Consider the following 23,476-nt stretch of genomic DNA (forward strand, 5'->3'; position numbering starts at 1 on the left):
TTGGGAAAAGAATTATGAAATTTATTATTTTTGTAAGATTGTTGTTTTTCTATTAGTTAAAAGGGGTTAATAGAAAACTAATAATACATTAATGATTTTTGTTAATGAGTGTCCTAAGAGTATGCATTTAAGTGCACTTAATGCTTTATTATAGAGGACTCCATCCCAAATCGTAGGTCCTATTTAGAAAATCAAACTTAATTTTAAGTGGAACATTATTATTATCATTATTATTATTATTATTATATAGTTGGGGTATTGGTGTCAAACAGTTAAGCTGTAAGGCTCTTGGTTATTTGAACGTCATTTATTATACTATTCTTTACATAAAAATGTAGAAGTTTTTAAAACTGTCATTACTTAAAATCTAGTGAAAGATGGATATTAACTTTTTAAATAAAATAAAGGATAACTTAGGAAATAGATTTATTGACTTTTTCAAAGAGGACTATATTTTGATACATCTCAAAATGGAATAAAGCACTAACAATTTGGGATAAAGGGAGTATGATGTTTATATATATATATACACATACACAATTACAATAAACTTATGTGGTAATTGATAAATGGATTTTTACTTTTGAAAAACTTTCATTTCAGCTCATCATTGAATGAGAAAGAGGCCCGCTCCTCTACGGAATTCCATGAGCCTCTTAACTTTCTCATCATGATCTTACTTGGTGTCCTTGGAATAAGGTTTCGAGGCTTTGGCATCTCTCCACTCGTAGAACATGATGTAATCATGCTGTTCTTTATCGTGGCAACAGTTATCTATGGCATTGCATTTTTGGGGATGAAACTAGGACCTCAAAACGCAGACTACCTCTACAAGTTCAAGTTTGTTTGTGTCATTTGTGCAATTCTTGCATGTGAGCTGCTTGCATCAATCCTTGTCAATCCTCTCAGGGTTCTCATTATTAATTTATGTGGAATCATAGTAGAGCTCATTCGTCGCAAGTACAAAAAAATTTGTGAGCACCTATGTTACGCAGCTAATGTGGTACTTAACACATCAAATAATTTGTTCAACAAGATATGTCTATGTCAATCAATTTGTCACATACTAGGTTGGATCCAACATACATCCAAATCATTCAACAAATTTACTTTGTTTGGCGGCACAAAGAAACAAGATCAAGGTGATGGTGGTCAAGTTGCAGATATGGTCTAATTGGCCCCATTTGTTTGGAATGGCAATGTTAAATTCCCTATCAATGATGTTTAGCTACCTTGTAATTAAGTGAATATCTTGGTGTATATTAGGAGGTTCAAGTGCTCTTAGGCTTACCGTACTATCATTGTATTGTACTGTACTATACATGTATATAGCTATATATGCCCTCTATGTACCATATTCTGCATTCTAAACATCTATAGAACACCATTTCTGTTTGTATGTGTAGAATGAGTTAATAAAATAGACAAGAAAGATATGTTTTGAATGATGTGTCTACTTATATTTGGATGGGAGGACGTTGGCATTAAGCTTATAATAGTGCTTATAATAGTGCTCATAAACACTCCCAATAAGCATCTCTCTCTCCCTCTCCATGTTCTTCATCAATCTAGGGTTCCATTAAGCATGAAAACTCTAGGAGTTGGTCATTGATCGGTAGAATACTCTTGTAACTTGTGTTTCCTATGTACTGACAAGTCCTCGAAGTTTGTAGAGGTCATGGTGGCTACGTACTGGAATGCATTGAATGACGATGTGATACATCATTCTTCTATTGCTTAGATCTCAATATGTATAAAGTTTGAGTAAGTCATTGGAAGTTCTGTAATTCAAACATTAGACTTAATAGCTGAACTATAGTTTTGGTCATGAAACCTAGACCAACACCAAACCATAACGCCTCCATATTTTTGCAGAACCTTTAATAGAACGTAACACTTCATTATTAAGCACATCGGGTGGGATGTAGCCACTGTTAGCAGTGGCCGCGCTACTTTATGCTCAAGTGTTCGACTTGAAATTTTTTTTTTATATATAATAATTAAATTTTTTGTATTTGTTTACCCTTTAAAAAAAATTAAGAGCATCCTCAACCAAAATTAAGAACACCTTCAAATGAAAAAAAAAAATTACAGAGGAAGCAAACTCATGGATTCTCAAAAAAAAAAAAAAAAAAAAAAAAAAACCAACTAAACTCCAATACAGAGAAAATTACTAAATCAAAAACCTCAAATCACTAAATCATAAAAACTATATAAAAGTTAAAACCCATAATAGAAAAATGGTGGTGGTGGTGGTGGGTTGGGTTACCGTAAGAGAGGGACAAAAGGGAGAGACTGAGCACAACCCGTTTTGAGAGAAGAGGAGAGGCAGAGATTGGAGAGGCCAAAGCTGAGCACGCAAAACGCAGCACCGACAAGGGGTAAACGGCGTCGTAGTGTTGAGGAAGAGAGGAGGGTGGAGAAGGACGAGATTGCTCTGGCTCTGGAACAGAGCGTAGATACCGTATTTTGGTTTTGTTGTTGTGTCGTTTTTTATAGTGTTGGGTTAAAGTTATTTGCTTTGCTTTGATTCATGCTATCGCTGTGGAATTCAGAGAGAGAGAGAAAGAGAGAGAGAGAGAAAGGCAAATTGCCGGCTCTACAAGGTACTAATTGTGCTGATGTTTTTTGATTGCGCCACGTAAGAATGGAATTTTGATCAAACGGTGGCCATGTTCCAGCTGGATTGATATTTTAGTGGGTCCATTTTTAACGTTGATTCCTTACTTCTTTTTCAACACAAAAAATTGATCACGATTATTTACATTAGTCACAAACACATCGTTAATAAGAATATAGTGTGGGGGTAATGCACAGTGAGTATGCGCTAGACTGCTAGTAATTAGTAAAAGAAAAAAAATTAATGAAGTAACTAAACATCAATAATTAATCATTTAATTAACCAATATATTATAGTTAGTTTTGACTCTTCTTATCGCTATTATAGTAGCAGAAAAAGTTTTTCAGCAATAAAATATATAAAGAATGAACTGCGCAATCAAACGAGAGATCAGTGGATAAATGATTGCTTGGTTGTGTATATTGAATGAGATGTAGCTTGTAGCATTGATAATGAGACTACTATGCAACGATTTCAAAATATGAAAACTTATGCGTGTTTTTGCATGTATATTTGCGTGTTTTTTTATTATTGTTGTTGTCAATATATAAATTTTTCTTTTTATTAAATTGTGTAATTTATGCTTTTTAAGGAATACCTTGAGAAAAATTCCTGGAGCCACCATTTACTGTTAGCTGCATCTTGAGAGTTGAGACCCAGGCAAACCCAAAAATATTTGGCCAGCTTGAATATTGGTCCATCGATTCCAAGAATTCTTGAGGTTGCCTGTATTAGTACCACTGTATTGACATTGAGCAATATTGTTAAAAATTGGACCCAAACATAGTAAAAAAGGCCAGTGTTAAGGGCAGTTCCTAGCCAAGCGTCAGGGAAAGGACATTGTGGAGCTACTGTTAATTAAGTAGACCTTCTTTTGTTGGCTAAATCCTGATGAGGCCCTTGCAAGCTCGTCCCAATGTCCAGTTGTGCCTCCTTCAATATCAAAGTCAATGCCATCGATCTAGAACAGCATCATCACCTAAATGGACGTGAGTCTGACTGACCCCCAAGAAAATTGTTCCACAAGTACCTTGCAACATTACTGTAAAGTAGTATTGGAGAGAATTATTCTTAGCTCTTTTTTTTTTTTTTTTTTGGATTTCATAATCTTAGCATTCGATAATTGATAAGAATCCATAAAACACTAGCATCATTTATCAGAGAAACAATAATAGGGTGATCACTTATTAATTTTAATGGAACATATCCATTATCATTTATATTGTTGAAATTTTGTATCCATTTAAGATATTTACTAGCTTTTAATATGTGTGTTTCCTTGTTTTCCTTAAAAAAGGGAGTAAAAGTTTCATTTTGTTTCTCCCTTTTAATAGTCTTCACACACTACAAACAAAATAGATAACACCAACTATTATTAGAAACAAGTGTCAAGCATAGGTAGAGTTTTAGAAAAAGATTTTTTTTCCCTTACAGAAAAGCAAGTTGGAAATCCAAATTTCTCATTACTCAAAGGTGAGTAGGTTAAAAAAAAAAAACACAAAACACAAAACAAAAGTGAGAAACAAATAGGGACTTTGATTCTTTTTTTAATTTTTTTATAATAGAAGTTTCAATTTTCTACGGTAGCCTTCAGCCTTCAGAGAGCTTCTCTATTGCTAAAGAGTCCTCTGAAATACTCCCAAATTTACAGAAATTAAGTTTAGGCCAACAATTAACAGCACTTCTTAATGAATTTCTTAGACCACAACACATTTGAATAATCAGCAAACACTATTGCAAGATATTGTATATTTCTTTTAAGGCGAACGTTAGTTTGCTCTAACCATAGTCAAAACGACATCCTCAACTTTACAAAATGATCGATGTTCATTATTTACCAAGTGTGTTGCTTCATATCTTTTGAGTTACATGAAGTGTTTATCCTTCTTTATAAATTGAAGCTCACTGTCTTCTTCAGGAACCATAGATTTCAAGATTTGAATTATCATTTAAGTGCAAAATGGATGTACTTTGGATGGGTTGGGTTCGTTGGATTCGAAAAATCCACAACTCGACCCTAGCTAATTGGGTTTTATTGGTACCAACCCACTGCCAACCAAACCAATTCGCAGAGCCAACCCTTTTTAGATGCTAAGTGAGTTAATTAGTCCTAGTCTGGGCACATTTCTTATGTTTTATATAAAAAGAGATTATGAGTATCAAAAGTTTTATAACTTAACTGTTTGATACTTTCTTGTCTATCCAAGACAACTATTATTCAAATCCTATTATTTCGTTGTAACTATTGAATTATTGGAGAAAAAAAGAAAAGAAGAAAAAAAAAGAAGAGTATTAGTCAATAGTGAGATACACCAGGGTTGTAGCAAAGCAAAGGGCTGTGAAGATCAATATATTTCCTTGTATAAAACAAATGGAGACCCTTGCGTCAGGTTGACATGACGTTAGCCAGCCGATCGAACCGAATTTTGCAAGAAAAAAGACAAATGTTTAATGCTATATTATGCTTCAAGATGTTATGGAGATAATAGATTTCCTTACAGTTGTATTAACATATAGATAAAATGGTTATTATTATGGATAATATTATAAATTTGGTATTGATAATAACCATTTGGTATTTTCTACAGTATAATAATAATTATAATGTACCAAATGTTGAATTATATATACTTTGATTTCCTGGCGTATGGGGTATTGAGATTAAGCAAAACAGCAAATATGGAGTTGAAAGGAGAAGGGGAAAGAAGTACCGGTTACTTGGTTGGGAGACGCCGATCGGTACTTTTACGAGGAGTTCGTAAGAAAAAGAAAACTAAGATATCAAAACGCCATGCTAGAAGGTATGTCTTTTTACCTTTCTTCACGTTCTGGTTAAAGAAAAACACTAGCTAGTTCGTAGTAACTAGTTGGTTCAAGTTTCCAACTACGCTAGCTAATGATATGAAACTGAATTATAAAAAAAAAAGTTGTAGTTACGAAAAATGTAGAATGTAGTAACTAGTCAGATAGAGTTTTATGAAAAATGTATTGAAAGTATTATGTGAAGTGTTTTAGGGAAATGGGATTGGGAAAAGTTGGACATGAAAGCGAAGGTCCATGTTCAACTGTTCATACTTGCATGTTTGTAGTGCTTTTCGTTTTTTTTAGAAGGGTTTTTATAAATAACACCTTGATTTCTAATGTAAGTCCTCTTTTTTTTCTTTTCTTTTTTTTTTACAACTAATACTCTTGGAAAATACTATATATGCAAATCAATTTAGTCTCTGAATTTCATCATGAGCTTTGTTTTGTAAAGTAATCTCAATAAGTAGCACCAACAACACCCGTTGCATGTTCTTTTTCTTTTTCTTTATCTTTTTTTGCTTATGAAATTGCTTCACTAGCTATTAATTAGTGCAATTCGAAATAGAATTTACAGGCAACCATATATGCTATCTATTTCTTTCTTGGCACTACTGACATGTTATGATCTTTGTGTTCCAAGTGTTAGTCATGTCGATTATAAGAGGACGAAAGGCAAAATGTATCATTAAACCAAAACGAAGAAGCAAAAATAAAAAAAAAAAAAATAATAAATGATGAAACTAAGGCAAATAATGACAAAGTCATATACGGATTCGGACATCAATCCTAGTAATTCGTCACCCCGATGACACCCCATGTCACCCTCCATCCATGGCAGAGCCCCTGATGGCTCAATTAAAGCCGGCTCTAAAATATAGGCGAACCAGACAGTCGCGTATAACCCTCAAGTAAGAAAAGACCCATCGTGTAAGACCCTCAAGTAAAAAAAAGACTTATATTTTAATTAATATGGGTATTTCTTTTATTGTAATAGTATTAATTAAACCAAAATATTAATCAATAAATAAAATAATATTTTTTATCAAATGAAAAAAATAAGAAAAAAAAAGAAATGTTATATTTATAATATTTTTTATAATAAATCTCAAGTGTTAGGTTGTTACTAGCTGTTATTAGAGGGTAAAAAAATAATTTCGGTTATGGGTTTAAATTAAGAATAGTAACAACCTAATATTTAGGATTTGTTATGAAAATGTTCTGAACGTAAAACTTCACAAAAAAAAGAGCAATACACAAAAAATTTCATAACATTTTTCGTAACAGTTGAGTTTGCAAACTTTTATTAGTTCTCATCTAGATCCACTACTAACATTATATTTTTACTTATCACTATCAATCAGTCACATCAATAAGTGTGAAAAGTTTTGTCAAATTTTTTGTGTCTATGGGCTTTTTGAAAAAAAAATTCTATGGTTAATTAGTAATTTTATATCTAAAATAAGATAATAAATTTAAGTAATATTAATTTTTTTAAAGTCATATTTAAATTTATAAAAAGTCTCAATTTAATTTTCGCCTAAGGCCCTCAAAACCATGAATCTACCCCTATGCTCAATGAATATTCCCTTAACTTAGCCTGCAAACCCTTTTTTTTTATTCTTGTATTTAGTCTGGTATGGACTAAGGATACAAACAATTGATACGCTGCCTGTTAACAGGTGATGGCAAATGAAAATTCTCTATTTTTGTTGTGTTTGATGCATGGTAGCTAGTAAACCTTGGCCAAATTGCTTCTTTCCTTCTTATATATTATTATTTTGCGTAGAGAAGGGGTAATAACTTAATATTATATATATTAGTAGTAAACATAATTACAAGAGCAAAAGCACAAATGTAAGCTTGTCTACTTCATGCATTCTGTAGAATGTTGTTTCTATTCTAGAGGACAAGAAACAAAATAAGTTAAAAATCTTTAACACAATATTGATTGGCACCTTTTTATATGCCCATGACATATAGCCAAGAAATTATGCTTAGAAATATGCGAAATAACTAACTGGCCATAGTGTACTTTTTGTCTTGTAGTGCTCCAGCTATCATGACCATTCAGCTTCCTGCATGCTTCACACATGTGGCACTTCTTGCGACTCACCACTCGTGAGTTACTCATGAGATCCAATTGCAAGAATCCTCTTGATTGCACACACAGTTGAATTTTTCACACTCTCACACACACAACCCTTATATGATTCCCACCTAAATACAGGGTATCTAATTGCTGAATTACAAGCAAATTTGGTATGGAATAAAGCCAATAAATGGTTGAATAAATTTAACCTTACAAAGTTGGCATGACTCTTCAGCTTCTAATCATGCTTCACACGTGGCCTTTTAGCGAGAACTTTTACTTATGAGCTAGTCGCGAAACTACACTGATCTTCATTGCATGCTTGATTCTTTACCAATCTCTCACACTCACCTCTACAACTTGAAAGCTTGGATTTGTGTTAAAACACAAGAACTTGTTTAGACCCTAAATTAAAAATTATGGCTTGGTTGATTTTACTCTAACTTATACTAAGTGCGGAATAGAGTAAATGCGAGCGAACAAACAAAACAACTACTCTAAGCCACATTCAACAATACACAGCAGTAAAAATGAAAGCTAAAAGAGTAGGGAAGAGAAATGCAAACACAAGATAACACGCCGATGTGTTATCAAAGAGGAAACCGAAGAACTTGGTGAAAAACCTCTCCGCCGCCCTCCAAGTGCTAATCGATCTACTAGAGAATAAAGTTGGAGTACACGAATAACAAAAGACCCTCTAAGCCTAGTCTACCCAATGTACTTGAGCCCTCCAAGCTCCTGCTACCAACGGACTTCACGGAGTTATGTCTTCTCTAGTTTTCCAAATCCCGCAATGCGCCAGATTGCATCTGCCAAAACTTGGCTTCTTCCAATACTTCCCAGTAGCACAAAAACTCACTAGACACTCAGTATGGGTGTGGTAAGTGTTTGGGTTATCAAACTTTCAAGGATTTAGAAATAGAGAGGTAAGAGCAGAGGAAAACCACAATGAATTGTGTGTAGAATTGGGGGTATGACAGTCTCACACTCTCAATGGTTGAGGCTAGAGTTTTCTCTTCTAAAAGCTCTTTACTCAATATGTGGGTAATGATGGTATATATAGTGTAATTGATAATGTAGTGGAGCAGATAGGACAAAATAGCAAAACAGACTGTTTCACGAGTGTCTCGCGGGAAGGCCTTACTCACGAGACACTCGCAAAACCTAACTGTCACCATCTGTCATGACTCTTCGCATTCCAGTCATATTCAGGGCACATGCATCACTTCGTAGGATGCTTAGTCGCGAGCTACCCGCGAGAAATCTTTTGCCTTCAAAAGCTTGAGTCTTCACACACTCTCTCTATCACACAACCCTTACAATAAAATCTCACATAAAATACAGGGTATAAAAGATTGAATAACATTACAATCAAATTTGGCACGGAATTAAAGCCAACATAAAATATTTGTAAATCACAACTTTACACAATTAAACCCACATAAATACAAAGAAATAAATTAATGCAATTACAACACTTTTTGTCATAGAATAAAGCCAACACAAATGTTATGTGAAAAACCATAATTTAACAGTATCAATTAAGAAAATTTAAGAGTTTGTGCCTTTGTGGGATATTATATTTTTTATTATTTTGTAAATTTACATCCTTTTAACATTTAAAATATTTAATTATAGTCTCTTATGTTTGACATCATTTTTAGTTTCACCATTCCATTTATTTATGTCAAGGACAAGTCATAAAATACCAACTTAACTAATAACGACATCATTTTTCTATTTAAAATTATGCGGTTAAACTTTGAAATTATTAAGTTTCAATTTAAAAACGGAATATGTATTAAACTGAGTGTAACAATTTGTATGCAACAAGTATTACGAAAAACAAATTTCATCCACTAAGTACTGCACTAGCCGCATCGTACTAGTCAAGCAAGGCATCATTCGACCTAAAAGATTCTTTACTATGCATAGACCATTACTACAATTTCATGTAATTTTTTTTTTTTTATAAAAAAAAGTATTTTGTTGTAGAAAAAAATAAAATCTCTTTTCTAGCAAAGAAGGTAGGACAACATCTTACTTAATCTAAGGCATTTGTATCCGTCCCTACACTTCTAGAAATCAATTAAAATAAATTCCTAATTTCTTATTAAAAGAGGTGTGGACGACAGTTTAGGTGGACAGTAAAATAGATACAAATTAATGTCGAACATCTTGATTCAATTTTTTGAACGTACGTTATGTTCAAGATCCAAGAACAGAAATATATCATTGAAGAAAGAAAACCAAGAACAGACTGGGAATATATATATATATATATATATATATATATAAAAAGGGGGTCCATTACAAGGTTTGGGGGTCCATGAAAATAAACAAAATTCAAAGTTTTTGGCTAATAAGAAACGCTCATCAACCACATCTGCATTAATATATCCAGTCAAAAGAATCAGAGTTTTGCAAAAGATATTCCACACAAATGAGACAATCTCCTTCAATAAGAAGTTTTGTATTTCTCTTCTCTTTCCTGATATTGAACATATCTACAACTTATGTTATGTCTATAGAAAACTCCTTAACATAGAATATTAGCAGCTAAAAAACAGATGTAACTTAATGGTCGGGTATCATTGCAAGATTATAGTTGATCATTTCATCGCTAAGTAAATAGTATCACGTACTAATACGGATTGATGGAATTCGGTTATTGTATAATAATTAGTTTTAGGTAGGTTTAGAGAGAATAAGTACAAAAATTCTGTAAGTCTTCTTTAGACATGGCAAAACAGGCGGGTCGGATTCGGGTCGGGTCAATCGGGTTGCGGGTCGAGTCGGGTCGGTTTGACCCGTATTTTTCACATGGATTTTTATTTTTTATTTTTTTTATATATAAATAAAACAACATGTATATGTCATTTGGAAAGTTATGCAACAAATTATTTGATGTAAAATGCATTATTTTGACTTCACTACTTATATCAAGAATGAATTCAGTTAAATTTATTAATACTTTTTCAATAATTTTAAAATTATACAAATCCTAACATTGCTATCTAAAACGAAATAACACAAACATAAGTAAAACAAATACACATGTTTTATTTCTACACAATATCAACATTACAAAATATAAAACAAAATTGCAAATGACTTATTGGATAACTCATTTGATAAAGAATAAAAACATATAAGAAATTTACAATCTTGAAAATTAATTTTATAATCTATTATCAATTGTGGTTGGCACTCTATTTCAATTTGAGATATACATTAAAATTTGATTGCTTACTTATTTATATATGGTATCTTTTATGAATATCGTATCATTGTTAAGCAACACACACTCTAGGAAATATCATAATTTATTTTGAAAAGCCGTTTATTTTGGACATAAATTGTTAAAAAATAAGTCTAAATATTCATAATTTATGCTAATTTGATACTTTGGCTTCACTATTTTTACACCTCTAAATGTTTCTCACACATGTCTACAATTTTAAATCTATATTTTTAACTCTACTATAACCATATTATCTTGGCATGTACTTTGTTATTTGATATCTAAAAATCTTTACTCATTATAGAATGCTCAACTTTTTATCTTTCAACTAATTTGCATATGTAAATGTATCAATTGTTTCCTTAAAGCTCACAATAAACAATTAAACTACTATTGTCTTAATTTTACTTTTTTTTTTTTTTTTACCAATAAAAAAAAAGTTTAAATAAAGTGATTCGGGTTCGGGTCGGGTCGGGTTGACCCAAAAAAAAACTCGGAAAACTCGGGTCGGGTCACGAGTCAATCCGTTTTTGTTTCCGGTAAAAAAAATCAGGTTCGGGTCGGGTCGGGTCAGAAAATTTTGACCCGTTTTGCCATGTCAAGTTTTCTTGAGGTAGGTAGCCTTTTCTTAACTAGTTATATTTACTAAAAATAATTTTATTTATTTATTAATTAAGTACTCTTTGGTGTTTCCTTACAAATTTTATTTAATTATTTGAGCTATATTGATTTAAAGAAATATGCTAGATTTTCTTTCTCATTAAAATACTACACATTTATTTGGTTCAACAAGTTATTTATAAGTTTTATTTTCTTTCAAACTTGGATTAAGGATGTGTCAACTTTGTGAAAGTAGCCAAGATTTGAATGATCTATTCGTTTGAATTGTAAATTTCTAAAATATGATTTTTTTTTTTTTTTTTTGTGTGGACTAAAATAAAACTGTATAATTTTAAGAAAATTCATTTGTATAATCTAATTATACTTTGGATCCAACTAATGGGGGTTATACATTAGCATGGGAACTAGTCTTTCCTAGTCTTTCGGGAAAACTGAATGTTAAATTATGTTTTCAACCTGTGATGAATTGAACTTTGAGGAATTTGTATGCCTAGGGTTTTGTACAAAGTTACTTCTAGTTCATCCAAGTATGAAGTGAAGAACTCTGCAAAGTTACGCCACGTCTAAAAGCGCTGCTTTTCTCTCTAGCGAGGAAGAAAACGAGCTGGTTCGTAGCAATAAAAAAGTGAAGGAAGGCCATCATGCAAATTATGAACATGGTCCTAATCTCTTTGGGGGAACTGAGAGCACTCCCAAAATCTCATTCAAGGAAAAACTTGTGGGAGAGTTGCCGAGAGGTTACGCATAAACTTTTGACTTCGCTGAGCACATGGACGTCGATTCTGATTCAGACGATGAATGTTCTGAGATCAGGGAGGGGTTTGCTGCCATCAGACTATCAAAGAAGACAAAGCAACATATTAGAGCCCCCTAGGCAAAGGCCCTAATCATCAAGGTGTTCGGTAGGACAATGGGGTTTTCCTATCTTCACTTAAGAATCATGGGACTCTGGAAACCTTCAGGCAGACTTGATATGGTGGATCTTGGCAAGGAATATTTTCTAGTGAGGTTCTCAAACCAAGAAGACTTGGAGGTAATACTTAAAAAAGGCCCCTGGTTCATAGGGGGGGCACTTCCTCTCCATTCGAAGGTGGGAAGCAAATCTTAAGCTGTCGAAAGCAAGGGTCTCATCAGTGGCTGTGTGGGTTTGCTTAAACAAGCTCCTAGTAGAATATTATGATGCGATAGTGCTGAGGCAAATTGGCCAAGCTTTAGGAAATGTGCTTAGAGTTGATATCCATACTGCCATGGAAACTAGGGGCAGATATGCTCAACTCTGTGTTCAAGTTGACATCTGTAAGCCCTTAGTTACAACTATGTGCATTAGTGATCATTGTCAAACAATCGTATATGGAGTTAGTAATCTCGACTTCTCTTGTGGCCGCCTAGGTCACCGACGGGAAGTTTGTCTGTTAAAACATATGTGATTCGTGTTAGGAACATATGTCAACATTTTATGTAATTGGTTAATCCTTTGACAAAACACACTTTACTTGTAATTGGGTAGATATAGGATGTGTTTAATGCTTCAAGAAACAAGGTTTCAAATTCAAGTGTGAAAGCCATGCAAATCTATCCAAGGCTCAAGTGAAGAAGCGTTGTTCATTAAAACTCGACAGCTAGTATCTATTGAGACTTAAAAAGCTATTTCAGGTCGAGGCTCGATAGCTGCTCAATAGATAGGGTATCTGTCGAGGTTTATGAAAAAAAAAATTCAGTTATGATTTTCATCCAATCCGTGAATGTATGTTTAGGCTTTCTTTTCTTACAACCCTAAACATATATAAGGATTATTTTAAGGGCCGTCACAAGTGTGAGGAAAAGTGTGACTGGAAACCTAGTTTGCCCTAGTTCATCTTAAAGAAGCTGCTGTTGTTGTACACCGTAGGGTTTTGTGATCAAGCAACTTCGTGATCTTCTTCGTGTGAGGAACTGAAGAACTTTGTAGCCAACATCCTTCTCAAGTTGGTGATAAAGTTGTGTACGAGAATCTACGCATCTTTTGGTTAGTCACATAAACAAATCACCGTGTCAACTTTATTTTCCACTGCGTATTAACTTAGTTGGTGATTTTTTTGTGCTGCCATGCGTTTTGCATGTTAATTGGATTAATTAATTAACTTAGCTAATTAATCAATTAATTTATCACAAAGGGTCAATACATTCTTGGCCTGTCAAGAAAATACCACTAAACAGCCAACCCCTCTGGCAAGGACTAATACCGAGCATAACACTGTTGGTGGTGAGAACGGCTCTGGTGCCTCCACTCCCGAGGATGGTCGCTCTTCCCCATTGCAGTCCAAGACAAGAGGCAATGCAGATGCTTCAGACGAGGCAGCGTTTAGTCCCTGGATGGTTGTTTCATGTAAAAGGAAAGGGCCAAAGATCAACAAGAAAAGTGTAGGTAACCCCATTACCTCTTCAAGCCATGACTCCATGCAAGTTAGTCAAAAAGAGACATTTAAAAAAGGTGGGGAGGACCGAGACCCAGCTGGATCAAGTAATACCAAAAACTCTGATGGGAAAAGGAAAGAACAGGCTGAGTTGGATTCAAATTTGATCACTAGGTCTGATGCAACGGGCAATTCTATCAGTGGGGCTAAGCCCAATGGTCTATTTCAAGCTGAATTTTGCGTGAGTGGGCCTTTGGGCTAGTTTAACAAAGGCCTAGAACAAACGAAGTCAAGAGCAGCTTTAGTACGGGGTAAAAAAGAGATTGCTCGTAATAGGGCCTCAAATAATTCACCAGGAAGTGCAATTTCAAACAAAGAGGAGCTTTTGACTAAAGCTAATTGGGAGGCTAGTATCTCTAAACTTCAACTCGATAGCAATGGCGGATTCCAATTCTGCAGTAAAGTAAGACCAGAAGTGGGCAATCAACATAGAGGGGCTGATTGTGGAGATTCCTTCAGTAATTATTGAAGAGATCCAAGCCCAACCCACCCACGACATGGGGTGGTTCAACAACAAACTCCGAAAGGCTTGGAACTCCTCTTTCCTCTGACTCCGACGAGTGTGGCACTAGGATATCTTCATCTAACAGATCCAGCTTGGGGGAGGATGAAGGACCCATGGTGGAACTTCCTTGCAGACACCCTAGGTCCAGAAGAAGAGAAAATATTTGTGTGGCAAACCATTCCGCAAGTCTCACCGGATCCGATGCTATGCGAGCTGATACTAGGGGAATGCTTGACATCAAGAAGAATGCTAGAAAATCAAGCAATAGAAATTATTTTCATGGGCAACTGACATGCGACGAAATTAGTGCAAGTCTTCCAACCCATCAAGGAGTTCAGCATCTACTGGGGTGTCACCGAGAAAATGATGGGGGTTTTAGAACACTGTGTGAAATGGGTAGACAAAAGAGCTGATGAGGAAGACAAGATGGAATTTGATGGAGGAAGCGAGACTCCTTCCTTCGTTTGATGAGTGTCCGACTCCGTACCATTGTTTAGTCATGAATATCATAGCTTAGAATTGCAGGGACGCATTGAAGCCATCCTTTCAGAATCATGTGAGAGAGTTGTGTCACAACCACAATCCCGCGATAATGATTATTATGGAAACCCGTATTGGTGGTAAGAGAGCCAGGGACATCACAAATAGGTTGCCGTTTGATGGAGCCATTCACACCGACACTATTGGGTTTGCTGGTGGATTATGGCTATTGTGGAATTCTGATAAGGTGCCAATAACCCAACTAGCCAAGACAGAGCTGGAAATCCATGTGCTGGTGAAGGTAATTTCATCCAAATTTGAGTGCATTTTTACTGCAATTTATGCTAGCCCTAGATTTCATGATAGATGTGTGCTTTGGAATAATTTAAAATCTACTGCTACCTTCCACGACATGCCGGGGATTATTGCTGGTGATTTCAATGAAGTTCTTGTGGATGGTGATAAATATGGGGGTCGGGGTGTCAGCTCTAGCAGGTCTCTCCTATTTAAAGAATGTCTTGATATTTGTAATATGATAGATATGGAATTTTCTGGGCATTGGTTTACTTGGACCAATCGTCAAGGCATTGAGGATCTCATCCAAGAAAGAATTGACAGGATCTTTGCCAATCCTAATTGGTGTGCTGCTCACCCCAATGCAAGAGTGACCCACCTTGCCTAATGCCACTCCGATCATTGTCCCATCCTCCTTGAAGCTGATCCGAGTAATGGTATTTTTCTTCCAAGGCCCTTTATCTTCCAGAGTTTCTGATTGTCAAATCTATCCTTTCCTCGGGTAGTATCTCAAGCTTGGGGTGGTTCTAGATTCCTTAAAGATGCCACTAATAAATTCGCCAAGAATGCCTCGGAGTGGAATAAGAACCATTTTGGGAATATTTTTTGAAAAAAGAAGAGAGTTATGGCAAGACTTCATGGAGTGCAGAAAAGCTATAGCAAGGAATCCATCCCATTCTCTGCTGGAGTTCAAATAAAAACTTCACAAAGAATTGAGCCATATTTTGAACCTAGAGGATGAATTGTGTGTGCAAAAATCTCATATTAACGGGCTGGTTCTTGGTGATAGGAACATCGCTTTCCACCACATGTCAACTATTATTAGGAGAAGACAAAACCGAATCTCTTGTATCAAGAGTGATGTTGGCGAGTGGATTCAAAATGAGGTGGAGATTGTGGACTTTATTAGGAAGGGCTTTGCAGACTTGTTCACTACCAGTTTGGTGAGTGCCCCTCTGACCCCAACCTCTCCTTCTCCCTGGAAAGCTTGCCTCTCAGAGGAGGAAGAGGTTAGTTTGAGCTTGCCAATTACTAATGCTAAAATTAAGGAAGGTACGTGGTCTATGAAAGCTTTTAAAGCTTCAGGACTCAATGGTCTCTACGCCGGATTTTTTCAAAGATTTTGGTTGGTTGTTGGTGACTCTGTTAAAAAGGAAGTGAAACAGATCTTCATGGATAGCAAGATGCCTGAGTTCCTTAACAGAACTAATATGGCATTAATTCCAAAGATTGCTGGGCTTGACACTTTGGGAAATTACCAGCCAATTAGCTTATGCAACACAGTGTACAAATTGGTCACAAAAATCATTGTAGCTAGATTGAGACCCCATCTAGACAAGCTTGTCTCTCCTATGAAATCGGCTTTCATTCCGCGTAGGAAAGGTGTTGACAATGCCATTGTGGTTCAGGAGCTCATCCACACCATCAATAGCAAAAAGGGTAGAGTTGTGTATATGGCTATAAAGGTGGATCTTAAGAAGGCCTATGACAAGATAGAGTGGAGTTTGATCAGAGAAGTCCTTATCAATGCCAACCTTCCAAACAATTTGGTGGATCTTATTCTTAGCTGTGTGTCCTCCGTTTCCACCTCTATTCTCTTCAATGGGGGTAATGTGGAACCCATCCATCCATCCATCTTGAGGAATTAGGCAAGGAGACCCGATTTCCCTTTACCTCTTCATTCTCTGTATGAAGGTTCTTGGCTACTTAATTGAAGAAAATTGTTGTGATAAGAACTAGATCCTAGTTAAAAGCTCAGAAGGTGGTCCGGCCTTCTCCCACCTTTTCTTTGCCGACGACTTGGTGTTGTTTGCAAAAGCTGATCATGTCAATTGTCCTTGATGCCTTTTGTGCTAGATCAGGCCAATCCATTAGTGACAACAAATCCAGAGTTTTCTTCTCACCGAATATAGACATTGACACAAGGGAATCCCTTTGTGTTATATTGGGGTTCAAGTCAACCCCTAATCTAGGAAAATACCTTGGCTTTACAATTAAACATCAAGGTGTGGGCAACCATGACCTGAAATTTGTTTTGGACAAGGTCAAGCAAAAACTAGCGGGTTGGAAGGCTAGTTTGCTGTCTTATGTAGGTAGAGCAGTCCTTATTCAAGCTTCGACCTCCACTATTCTTGCCTACACTATACAATTAATGCACGGCTTTTCCTGAGAAGCTACTTGAGAACATTGACCAAGTTAATCGAAATTTTTTGTGGGGTTCATCAGATTCTTCTAAGAAGATCCATTGGGTTGGTTGGCAAAAAGTCACGAAGCCTAAAATGGATGGAGGTCTTAGACTACAATCTGCCAAAGGGAAAAACCTTGCCCTTCTTGCTAAGCTCAATTGGAGGTATCATACGGAAAAAGATTCAATTTGGGTTAAGGTCCTAAAAAGAAAATATTGCACGACTCATCGATTGAATTCCAGCAACAAAGAGAAATTACCATGCTCTAGAGTGTGGAAAGCCATGTCTAAAGGGGAAAAGGTTTTTTAACAAGGGCATTAGATGGATTCCGAGGAGGAACAGTACCTTAAGCCTTTGGTATGGTAATTGGTGCTCCCAAGGGAGCCTTCGAGCAACAATCCAAGGGCCACTTACGGAGGCAAAAGAGAATTTGAGAATAGCTGATGTTGCTGGGTCGGGTTATGGAGAGTGGGACTGGTCTAGGCTCACCTTTCAACTACCTGACTCAATTCTTATGAGCATTAAGTCTATTCCATTCTCTATCCTAAGTTCAAGAAAGGAAGATAGACTAAGTTGGAGTGGTTCCAACCGTTGAGAGTTTGACCTTTTGGATGACTTCTCCATGAAACTTTTACAACTGAGCTCTTTATTTTTACTTTTATATAAAATAAAATAAAAATGTCTTACACGTGTGATCATTGACCCAACCTATTTAAACTTGCTATTGATGGTGAAGAATACTCTTAGGCATGTTAGAGCTATCCGCATTGTGGTACAACATTTTTTCGAAGTGCACAATTTGAACCCGGCAATTCCTAGACCCATAGGTGTGACCAAGTCCGAAACTCCTACCAACGCGCCACGCCCCAAGGGATTTTACTACTGAGCCTTAAAATGCGTCTTTTGTTAAAGGGTAAATATTGTTTTATGTCATAAGGCATTACTTTAGAATTTATTTATAAATATATTTTATGAGAAAATGATAAAATAATTAATTAATTTGATAATTTTTTATATTTTTTATAAAAAATAGTGTCAAAACTTTTCTAAAATAGTTTATTAACAATTATCTTAAGAACATTTGTTCATAATGATGTTTTAACATTTAGCCTTTGGATATTCTCTTTTTATTTTTTCTAATTTTGTATTGCATGGTTGATGTTTTACGAAAATGATGCTTTACTTTAGCTATTTTTTGTTAACGTCGAGTTACATTTTATAGGTCAGTATTATGTCTTCTCCTTCTTCTTTTTTTGGTTGATAAATGAAGGTGTAATATCATTTTTTAAGAAATTGGCGGGTGATGTGACAAAATCATGTGCATAAAATGTTGTGATTGACTCCATTAAAATTTAATGGAAAATTTTTTATAGAATATTCCATGTAAAAAAAATAAAATAAAAAAAAAGGAAAATTATCTTTAAGGATTTACTTAATTATTAAAATTTAAAATGAGAAATGGACTAAATTAATACTCACATATAATCCCAAAAAAAAAAATTATAAACCCAAGATTTTTTTGGGGGGGCTGGTTGGGGATGTCTTTTTTTTTTCTTTTTTAAATTTAAGGAAGCTTGTAAAGTTTTATCTTAAATTTAGTAATTAGTGCGCTTTGCATGTTAGTGTAGATTTGTTGATTCCTGTCAATAACTTTATATATACAATATATTTCACAATTTTTGAAATGACATGTTATGATTAATATACAATAAAAATGATCCCACCAATTATCCTATATGAAAATAATTCTTATTTTCACTTTATATTCCATCAATCACACTTTGCCATATATTCTTTTTTACTTTCCTTATAATATAACCAATGTCTAAAATAAAAGAATAAAAAATAAATAAATCAAACATATTACATACAACATTTTAACATAAAATGAAATACAAAAAATTGTAACGAAATGAATTCCATTCAGTAATGTGAAATAGGTTGTGACCTCTAACATTGTTTTCTTTTTATTGCTTAAGCCTTAAGGGTTCAAAAAGGTAAGAATATAATAAAACTCAAATAGTGATTTTGTTTATTATTATTATTTTTTAGTTGTGCTAGTGAAAAAGAAGTTCGTTCCTCCACAGAATTCCATGATCCTCTTAACTTTCTCGTGTTGACCTTACTTGGCATCCTTGGAGCAAGCTTTAGAGGCTCAGGCATCTCTCCACTCAAAGAGCATGGTGAAATCATGTTTTTCATTATCATGGCAATAGTTATCTACGGCATTGCGTTTTTGAGGATGAAACTAGGACCTCAAAATGCAACCTACCTCCCAATGTTCAAGTTTATTTGTGTAACTCGTGCATTTCTTGCATGTGAGCTCTTTGCTTCAATCCTCATCGATCCCTTAAGGTTGTTCATCATTAATTTATGTGGAATCCTTGTAGAGCTTATTCTTCGCAACTGGTACAAACTAATTCCTGAGTTTTTCTGTCATGCAACTAATAAACTGGTAAATTGGATCCAACATAGATCCCAAGCATTCATCAATAGGTTCGGAACAAAGAAACAAGATCAAGATGATATCGTCTAATTGGCCTATTTATGTGGATTAGCAATGGTGAACTCCCTGTCAATGATGATAAGTAATCAGACTTTGCATAAAACGTTATAATGTCATTCTCTAGAGATGGATTTCTTTATCCCTTTCAATTTATGTTGTTAACGTATGTATAGTATTGTGGGCTTTAGGTCCAACTAGATTACTTGTATAGCACACATTTTTGTACTACACTCTTACTTGTATTGTACTCATATTTACTTGTACTGCACTCACATGCGTCCTATATAAAGGCACTCATGTATATTGTTTCGGTGAAAAATACAATACAATCATTTAGTATTTCTAACATGGTATCAGAGCCACTACTCTGACTTTTTTCTTAGCAGTCTTGTCTTTTATTAGTGTTACTCCATTCTCAACATTGCTTCCGCCGTTACAACGGCTACCGCAGCCTTTCGCAGTTGAACCTCCGACGTCTTCCAGACATCATCTTTGGGTTCCGGACCTGTAGCAGCTGTCGTTGAGGAGTTTCACACTACAAAGATTACTGCCTCTTTCCGCACCGCCACGACTCTTGCTCCGATTAGCTTTCTGCAGGTACCACTAAGATCGTCTTTGACCAATCTACACCATAGTGGAAGCCGTGAAGCCATCGGAGCCTGCACGCGCACTCACGCGCCGCTAGAAGATTCAGTGCTGCATCCCACACCCCCACGCGTCGTCATCAGTTCCAGCTAACGTCACCCGTGACATCATCAGTGCCACGTTAGCCCTAGCTTACGTCAGCATCAAGTCACCTACTGACGTCAGCGCCACATCATATTGCTGACATCATCAGTGCCACGTTAGCCCTAGCTTACGTCAGCATCAAGTCACCTACTGACGTCAGCGCCACGTCATATTGCTGACGTCATCACCTCTGACCGAGTGGACCGTGGACTTTGACTGGCCGTTGACTGTTGACCAGGCGTTGACTTTGACCGTTGACGTTTTCCTAGAGTTGACTTTTTGCAGTCCAGATTCTCCTTACTCAGTTTTTCGCATAGATTTCATTTTTGCAATCTGTTTTTGCATATTGTGTCTCTAAATGGATAAAAAGGATGTTTTTCTTTCTCATCCCATCAATACTGTATTAGAGGGGAATAAGAATTACTTATCTTGGTCTCAAGCTATGCGCAGTTTTCTTAAAGGTCGCATGCTCTAGCATTATTGTATTAGTGCAATCACTATTCCTGTGAAGGGGGCAAGTGAAGAAGTTACTGCCTTCCTCAGTTGCATGATTGAATGGGACAATCACAATCACATGATCCTCACGTGGATTCGAAACACTTCCATTCCCTTCATCTCCAATCTGTTGGGTAGCTTTGATGATGCAAAATCCGCATGGGATATGTTGGCCAAAAGATACTCCACTACTCACGGATCCATGAAATATCAGTTAGTGGTTGAATTGCATCAACTTAGGCAAGAACCAGGGCAATCCATCAATGACTACTATGATCAGCTTCGCTTCATTTGGGACCAAATTGACCTTTTTGATCCAACCTGGGCATGCTCAAAAGATGCTCAACAATATGCTACTGTTAGAGATGAATTTCATCTCTATGAGTTCCTGATGTCACTCCACAAGGACTATGAGCCCATTCGAGGTAAGCTTCTTAATCGCAGTCCTCCTCCCTCTTTTGATACTGCTGTAAACGAGTTAGTAAGAGAAGAAGCTCACCTTACAACTCTTCAAGCCCAGATTAAGTTTAATGTTCTAGCTCTTACTCCTTTTGCTCCACCCATAGAGCAACCTCAGCGATCAGGTGATCCCTCTGGCTCTAGCCATCGTCGCAAGCAGAACAACAAAAAGATCTGCAACTATTGCAAGCGTCCTGGCCACACTATTGAGACTTGTTACCGTCGCAACAAATCTACTGCTGCAATTGCTAATATTGAGTCTACTCCGCCAATGCCTCCCATTTCAGCTAAGTCTCAGTCTTCTGGATCCACTACCAACCTCTCACCCACTGAACTACAGGAGATCATAGCTCAGGCTGTTCGCATGGCTGGTAATGCATCTCTTTCCACTGCTCTCTCAGTTTTACCCGGTATGTCTCAAACTTGGCTTTTTGATTTTGCCTGTTGCAATCACATGACACCTCACTTGTCCTTATTCTCCAAACTTGACCTTGCACCACATCCTCTAAATATTCATATAACTAATGGTTCCACCATGCATGGGAATAGTCTAGGTTTTGTTTCGACCTCTAACATCTCTATTCTTGGGGTCTTTCATGTACCTGACCTATCCTATAATCTGTGCTCTATGAAACAATTAGCTGAACTAGGATATTGCCTTATTTTTTACTATTTTCGGTGCATTGCACAGGATCCGAGGACGGGACAAGAGCTTAGGAACGGCCTTAAAGTGGGCGTATGTTTTCCGTGAACAATCTTCATCTCCCACCTATTGCTCCAATGTCTGTTGCTGCTGTTGCTGCAATTTCTTCCTTACCTTCTTTCACACTTTGGCATTCTCGTCTTGGTCATGCACCCTCTTCTCAGGTACAACAGTTAGCTTTTAAGGGTCAGTTAGGTTCTGTGTCCAAAGACAATTTTGATTGTACTTCATGCCAGTTAAGAAAACAGCCAGCTTTACCTTTTAATAATAGTGATTCTATTTCTAATAGCATTTTTTAGTTAATTCATTCTGATGTATGGGGACCTTCTCCTATTGCTAGTATTGGTGGATCTTGATATTTTGTTATTTTTATTGATGATTATTCTCGTTATAGTTGGATATTTCCTATGAAATCTCGTTCTGAAATTTTGCCAATATACAGTAACTTTGCAAAAATGGTTGAAACACAATTCTCCAAACATATCAAAAATTTTTGATCTGATAATGCTCTTGAATATACTCAATATGCTTTTCAAGCTCTGTTACACTCCTATGGTACAGTACATCATCTAACTTGTCCAGGTACCTCCCAGCAAAATGGTTGACCTGAACGAAAACTTCGTCACATTCTTGACACTGTTCGTGCACTTCTTCTTTCTGCCAAAGTTCCTCCTCCATTTTGGGGTGAAGTTGCTCTTCATGCTGTTCATGCCATTAATTGCATTCCAAGCACTGTCATCCATATTCAAACTCCATATGAGCGCCTCTTTGGGTCACCCCTTAACTATCATCACCTTCGCTCCTTCGGATCTGTTTGTTTCGTTCTTCTTCAACCTCATGAGCACAACAAACTTAAGCCTCAGTTTAGACTTTGTTGTTTCCTTGGTTATGGAGAAACACAAAAGGGGTATCGGTGTTATGATCCTGTGTCTCATTGTCTACGTGTTTCTCTTAATGTTGTCTTCTGGGAACACCGCTTGTTTGTTGAACTCTCTCACTTTCGTTCTTCCCTAACTACCTCTTCTGTTTTAGAAGTTTTTCTAGACGAGTCTCATGTTCCTTCTCCAAATACTCTTGATCCTCCTTTGGATTTCTCTATCCAACCTTCAGATATTTTTGATATTCCTTCTGGACAGGTTGAAGATGAACTGGTTGATGACGAGCTACCCCAACTTGAGCCTAGGTCCCCTGTTCCTGCTCTGCCTGAAGATCCTCCACAAGACATTCCACCTCCACAAAACATTCCACCTCACCACTCAACCCGGGTAAGATCCATTCCTACACATT

At 36.1% G+C, this 23,476-nt stretch overlaps 1 pseudogene; it reads right to left on the minus strand.

Annotated features, from left to right (window-relative positions):
* Positions 1 to 1,788: 1,788 nt before the first annotated feature.
* LOC142616993 (acidic endochitinase-like) lies at positions 1,789 to 4,545 on the minus strand (annotated as a pseudogene).
* Between the last annotated feature and the right edge of the window lie 18,931 nt (positions 4,546 to 23,476).

This window comes from Castanea sativa, chromosome 11 (genome assembly GCF_040712315.1).
Source record: "Castanea sativa cultivar Marrone di Chiusa Pesio chromosome 11, ASM4071231v1".
Classification (NCBI taxonomy): Eukaryota; Viridiplantae; Streptophyta; class Magnoliopsida; order Fagales; family Fagaceae; genus Castanea; species Castanea sativa.